Source organism: Peromyscus leucopus, chromosome 23 (genome assembly GCF_004664715.2).
Source record: "Peromyscus leucopus breed LL Stock chromosome 23, UCI_PerLeu_2.1, whole genome shotgun sequence".
In the NCBI taxonomy this organism is placed as follows: domain Eukaryota; kingdom Metazoa; phylum Chordata; class Mammalia; order Rodentia; family Cricetidae; genus Peromyscus; species Peromyscus leucopus.
This window is the reverse complement of record NC_051082.1, coordinates 26,307,697-26,313,630: the sequence shown is the minus strand read 5'-3', so window position 1 is coordinate 26,313,630 and position 5,934 is coordinate 26,307,697. Positions and strand designations below refer to the sequence as shown.

Sequence of the window (5,934 nt, the reverse complement as noted above, 5' to 3'; positions counted from 1 at the left end):
TACATCTCAATGAACTCAGCCAGGCTATAATACTCCATGCGCTGACTTACATGTTACCATAGCACCAAAGTGACCTCCCACCAGGGGAAGGTGGTTACCAGTACCCAGGCTTATCTTCTGCAAGCAGGCGGCAGACCTGCCAGGGCCACTGGCTATCTGTAATTTCAGGGGGAGCTTTGTGACAACAAGTTCTTTGGGGATGTTTCAGAGAGGTCAGGTTGTAGCAGCCAGACTCAGTCCCTGCTTGCCCGTCCCCCAACAGCCAGCAGCTCTGGCACTAACACCCCAGAGTTAACCTTCAGTCTGATTCCAGTCACCCCAATACAGATGCTCATTATAGACCCTGAAATGACTCCATCCCAGTCCAGCTCAGGGGACCAGTGACTTTATTGGGGTCCCATGTTCATGGTTGACTCATCAGCTGCATCCACAGGAAATGCACCACAACATTGTGCTGACTCATGACAGCTGCATCCAGGAGGACCCCTGGGCCAGTTTGCAGCCAGGTCCATGGAGGAATTTTGTCTCCTTTTGTATCCCCAGGAGTAGTTCTCTGAGGCTGAGGAGGGCACTGGAGGCTTAGAGCTTCCTGGTTCCCCTTCTTCCATCAGGCCAAAGGTGTTCCAGTCAGAGGGGTAACTGCTAGAGAGTAAGTCACAAGGTGGTCTGAGCTGTCTACAGATTGAGAAATCCAAAACACAGATTGGCCCAGCTTATACATGGTTGTTCCCGGAAGAGACCCTTCCTGGGAGCACTCAGATTGAGTGAGCTGGACATTGCAGGATCCCTCACTGGTGGGAAAGGGCTGTTCATTGTTATTTGGGGCCGGGCACCATAGCAGGGCCCCTCCCAGAAGGGCCCCTCCCAGCAGAAGCAGCAGGGAGCTGACCCAGCCCAGGTAGAGTGAGAATCCCATCTCTGGTTTCCATGGGAAGACCATTTGAGGGTTGGTGATGGCAAGGATGACATTGTGTGTTACCCAAGACACAGACACCAGCAGCAGCAGACCAGCCCCCAGGAACAAACTACTTGCTAGCATCTTGATCTGTTCTTCATTATTCATATTTGGGATCCATGATATCGGTTCATCCCTGGTCTTGTACAGCACCAAACCCAGCCAGGTGATGATGATGCAGATGACCACCAGAAAACAAGACACCTGCAGGTCCTGTGATTGTACCAGGTGTGAACTGTACGACATACACCTCAGGCTCTTGAGTCCGTTAGCCTCACACAGGACCCACAGGCCCTCCCAACTGATGGTCTCTTCAGAAAATCTCATCACACGCCAAAAAGGGTAGGCCACAGCTCAAAACGGCCACTAGGATGGCCAGCTTGACCAGAGAGAAGCTGGCTTCTTCCAGTACCCGGCGACCCATGGCTCATCCTCTGCTGGACACAGGACACACAAGACAGAGGGGACCTGGCTCTCAGCTGCAAGGTTTGAAGGGCTGAGGTTGGATTTTCACCAAGTCCATAGTGAGCTGTCCTGAGAACCAGCAACAGAAATGAGGGTCACTATAGAGTCAGACTCGTCCCCAACAGGAGGGACCTCAGCAGTTGACACAGCGTCCTGGTGAAATAGGCTAAGCTGATATGGGATTTGGCAGAGGGTGGGGAGAGGGAGGAGTTTCAGGGCACAGGCCTCATGGGATCAGATCTCTGTACTCTTAATGTGTGTGTGCATGTTGATGTGTGTGGGTACATGTTTCTGTGTGTGTTCATGCACAGGTGGGCACAAGAGTGTGGACCAGAGGACAATCAATGTTGTCATCTTCAGGAACTCTATCTACCACCTTTGAGATGAGGTCCCTCAATGGCCTCCAGTTCACCAATTAGGCTCTAATAGCTGGCCAGGGTCCCGGGTAGTCAGGTGACAACCCTCCTAATTCCCTAAGCCATCCTAGGGTACTGAGTTCTGGGGATCTGAGGACACAATGCAGAAGAGGGACATTGGCCAGCGGCACACCCAACAGAGACCTCCTGTGGTCCCCTGCACTGCTATATCTGATGTGAGGTTCCATCTTGTCAACTTATCAGGATGTAGAATCACCATGGAAACAAACCTCTGGGAATATCTGAGAGAATTCCTAGACTGGGATACTGAGGTGAGAATCCTCACCCCGTGGGCAGCACCGTTCTATGGTTTGGGGTCCCAGCTGAATGGAAAGTAGAAAGTGACTGAGCCCCAGCATCACCTTCCTCTGCTTCCTGCCTGTGGATGTGATGTGACTGCCTGCCTCATGCTCCTGCCCAATGACATCCCTGCCATGATGGACTGCATCCTGGGAACCAAGTAAGCCCTTTCTTTGCCCAGGTTGTTTTGTGTTAATGTTTTATGTCAGCCAGAGAAGGCAAACTGTCTGGATGGTGTTGCAAACACCTTTGATCCCAGCACTTGGGAAGCAGAGGCAGTCTATGTCTGTGAGTTCCAGGCTAGCTTGTATACAGATTGAGTTATGTTTCAGCTAGGACAGAGTAACACTGTCAGAGAGGGTGAGGGAAGAAGGAGAGTGAGGGAGGTTGGGAAAGAGGAAGGAAGGGAGAGAAAAAAAACACTCAGGCACACTAGAACATAGTCTGAGTTGATCTCAAGGATAAACAGGGCAACATGTAGACAGAGGCCCACCTTCTGTTCTCCTGGTGAGTGAAGGATCCAGGGCTGATCCTGGGACTGAGCAATTCATTCTCAGCTGGGCCTTCCAGGACTGCAGACCTCCTCCAAACATCAGCAGCATGGAGCTGGATCAGCCTGGGTGGAGCCAGACACCCTACTCTGCTTTCTGCATGGAGCCCAAGAGTGCATTGGAGCAACCACAGCTGAAGCTGTGTGTTCTACAGGACATGGACACCATCGGCTACAGGTCAGCCCCAGCATCAAGGCCCCCACCCTCCTCACAATCATGACATCACCTCTGTCACTAGACAGCCATGATGACACTCAACCTCAAACATACACAGAGGCAAAGCCATTCCATTATACAGAGGACCATGAGGACCTGAGACACCTGTGGGTCCTGAGCTGATGTGACCCGGTAGCCATGGTCCTTAGACTGCATGCTGCATTGTCTGTGAACCTGGCACATTTGCCAAGACCCCGCCTAACATAGGATTCCAGCCCTGTCTCACATTCAGGAGACACTGTCACCCTTCACATGGGTAGCACACAGCTCCAAAGGGCCACCAGCCTGCCCAGTCTGGCCACAGAGGTGCTGACCTGCTGCAGGACACTGAGAATCATGGCCCAGACTCACTGCAGTTAGGAAAGGGAGTTAGGGAGATCTGGGCTGAGCTGCAGGATCCCAAGGACTGATGATGGACAGAGCAAGTGTCCGTTCAGAGAAAGCCTTTCCCTGGACACAGACAGACACAAAAGCAGACAGAGACTCAGTCCACACCAACAACAATTACCTCTGTAGAAGCAGATGTCCCCGGCAGCAGTGTGAGGACAGCAGTTGACAGAGGCATCTGGTGATAGAGATTGGGGGAGTCTGAGTCTATGACAGGGGGTGGGGCACAGGGTGGAGCCTCAGATCATTGGCCTCACAACCAGCCTGTACTGCCTTATGTAAAAATGTATGTGCCTGTTTCCCTCCCTCTCTCTCTCTCTCTCTCTCTCTCTCTCTCTCTCTCTCTCTCTCTCTCTCTCTCTCTCTGCACATGCTTAGAATTTGTATGTGGAAACCCTAGGACTCCTCTGGCATCATCCTTAGGATGCCATCTACATCCTTTAACACAATATTTCTCATTGGACCAGGGCTCATCAACTGTGCAGACCTCCTGTCCAGGAAGCGCTGTGGCTCCACCTGTCTTTTCCTCTTTGGCACTAGATTTACCATCACATGCTTGAATGTGCTGCATGTTTACCAGGGTTCTCAGATGGACCTCAGGTTCTCCAATCTCAGCCCCCGGACCCCAGTCTGTGTATTCTGAGTCGAGAAGAGTCCCCTGAAGGCCGGAATTTGGAGCAAAAATGTCCATATCATTAAAAGAAACTCCTTTCTTCCCTTTATATGGGTACTCACACACACACATTAGGTACAACACAGTTATATAACTATTTATAGTATAAAACAATATTTGAGTGAAATAGATCGTCCCTACTCCTTATTTTTTTGTCTAAGTAGAGACAAGTTTGGAAAAACAGATCTGTCTGTCCCCAGCTTCCCTGCTCTGTTCACGGCCAGCTCATGCCCACGCTGGACCAGTGTCCATTCCCTGGCCAATGTGTTGCAGTAGAAGACTCTGCATGATGATTGACAGGTAGGACGAGATTCACATTGTCAAGGTCTCTGTCCTCCCTACTCCCTCCTTACATTTTCAATGGCACACTCCAGTGATGTAACACAGGTCAGCGTTGACCTTATTGTCTTTTCTCCGTGACCTCCACAATGATGATGCTCTGGTGTACTACACCAAGGCCCCGGATTGTCCCCTTTGTCCTCTAGAGAAGTGTCCAGCATGATGCGCTGACAGTCTTGGCACCAAGGCTTGGGAGCAGAGGTGACAGAGAAGAACAGTGACATGGCTGGGTCCCTGATGGCATCACTGAGCCCAGACCACATTGACAACTCTGTTTTCTACATTGGACCTGAGCATGTCCTCTCCTGAGGGACCTGCCATGCAACATTCATTCATGTCCAGTGGGAGCTGAAGGTGTCCCCACATATTTTCCTCAAACCCATCATCTAGGACAGATTCCAGAGTGGAGTGTGGATGCTCCCCTCAAAAATCAGGGTTTCCTGACAGCCTGCTGTACACTTCCCACACCAAATATGACCCGGGCACAGAAGTGTACAGTGCCAGGCAACAATGAGGTAAGGTGGGACACCCAGAGACAGACAAAGCCAGAGTGTCTCAGAGTTTCTACTGCTGTGATAAATATCATGACCAAGAGCAGCCTGGAGGGAAAGGGTTTGTCAGGCTTATGAGTCCCTGGTCACAGTCCACTGAGGGAGGCCAGTGTTGTTGGTTCTTTCACTCTTTTGGGGGGGCATCCAGCTCCCAAATAAATTACACACGGATGCTTATCTCAATTATGAATGCCCGTCCTTAGCTCTGCTTAATCTCTTGCCAGCTTTCCTGATCTTACTTTATCCCCTCTACCTTTTGCCTCTGGGCTTTTCCTTTTCTCTAACGTCTGTAAATCTTACTCTTACTCCCTGGCTGGCTGTGTAGCTGGGAGGCTGGCCCCTGGAGTCCTCCTCCTCCTCTGGCTGCTGGATCTTAGATCTCTCCTCACAGTTTTCTTCTTCTATATATTCTCTCTGCCTGCCAGCCCCACCTCTCCTTTCTCCTGCCTCGCTATTGGCTGGTCAGTTCTTTATAAGACTATCAGGTGTTTCAGACAGGCACAGTAACACAGCTTCACAGAGTTAAACAAATGTAACATGAACAAAAGTAACACACCTTAAAATATCAACTACATTTTTCCCTTTTTGTCTAATTAAATTAAGGGCTTAACTTTCACATAGTATAACTACACACAACAAAAACAGTTATCAAGTAAGAATTAATTTACAATATTCTGTCCATCTGTAGTTAGTATATTCAAGGAAAATGATGCATTTTCTATTTTGTCTTAGTGAATCCAAAGTTTTACACCTAACTTACTTTCTATCATAACTAAGGAAAACTGCAACTATAACCTTTTAGTCTTCAACTTCATTAAAGACCCAGAAGGATGTAATATTATCTAACAACAGAGACGTTTGGCTGTCTGGACAGTCACCCAAAGTTCCTCTGCAATGTTGGGGCAGTCACCTTCAGCATACAAGCCTAGAGTATCTGGCAGACTTTTCTATGAGGCAGGAATTTTGGACTGTCCTGCCTTGTTTTGGCAAAGTTCAACAGTTCTGTTTCCTCTGTGTCCTGCATGTCCAGTCTGCACGGCATATTGTCAGCAGTCAGAGGCAAGAACAGTTTCTCTGCCCA

At 49.6% G+C, this 5,934-nt stretch overlaps 1 long non-coding RNA gene across 2 annotated transcripts; it reads right to left on the bottom strand.

The window, feature by feature from the left end:
- Nucleotides 1-369: 369 nt before the first annotated feature.
- On the bottom strand, nt 370-3,471 carry LOC119086520. Of its 2 annotated transcripts, none has more exons than XR_005089819.1 (3): nt 3,412-3,471; nt 2,630-2,783; nt 370-1,489 (listed from the first exon to the last, which is right to left on the bottom strand). It is a non-coding gene; the product is annotated as an uncharacterized LOC119086520 (long non-coding RNA). The 2 variants fall into 2 exon arrangements; XR_005089820.1 differs by having other exon boundaries at nt 2,630-2,835; nt 3,412-3,464.
- Between the last annotated feature and the right edge of the window lie 2,463 nt (nt 3,472-5,934).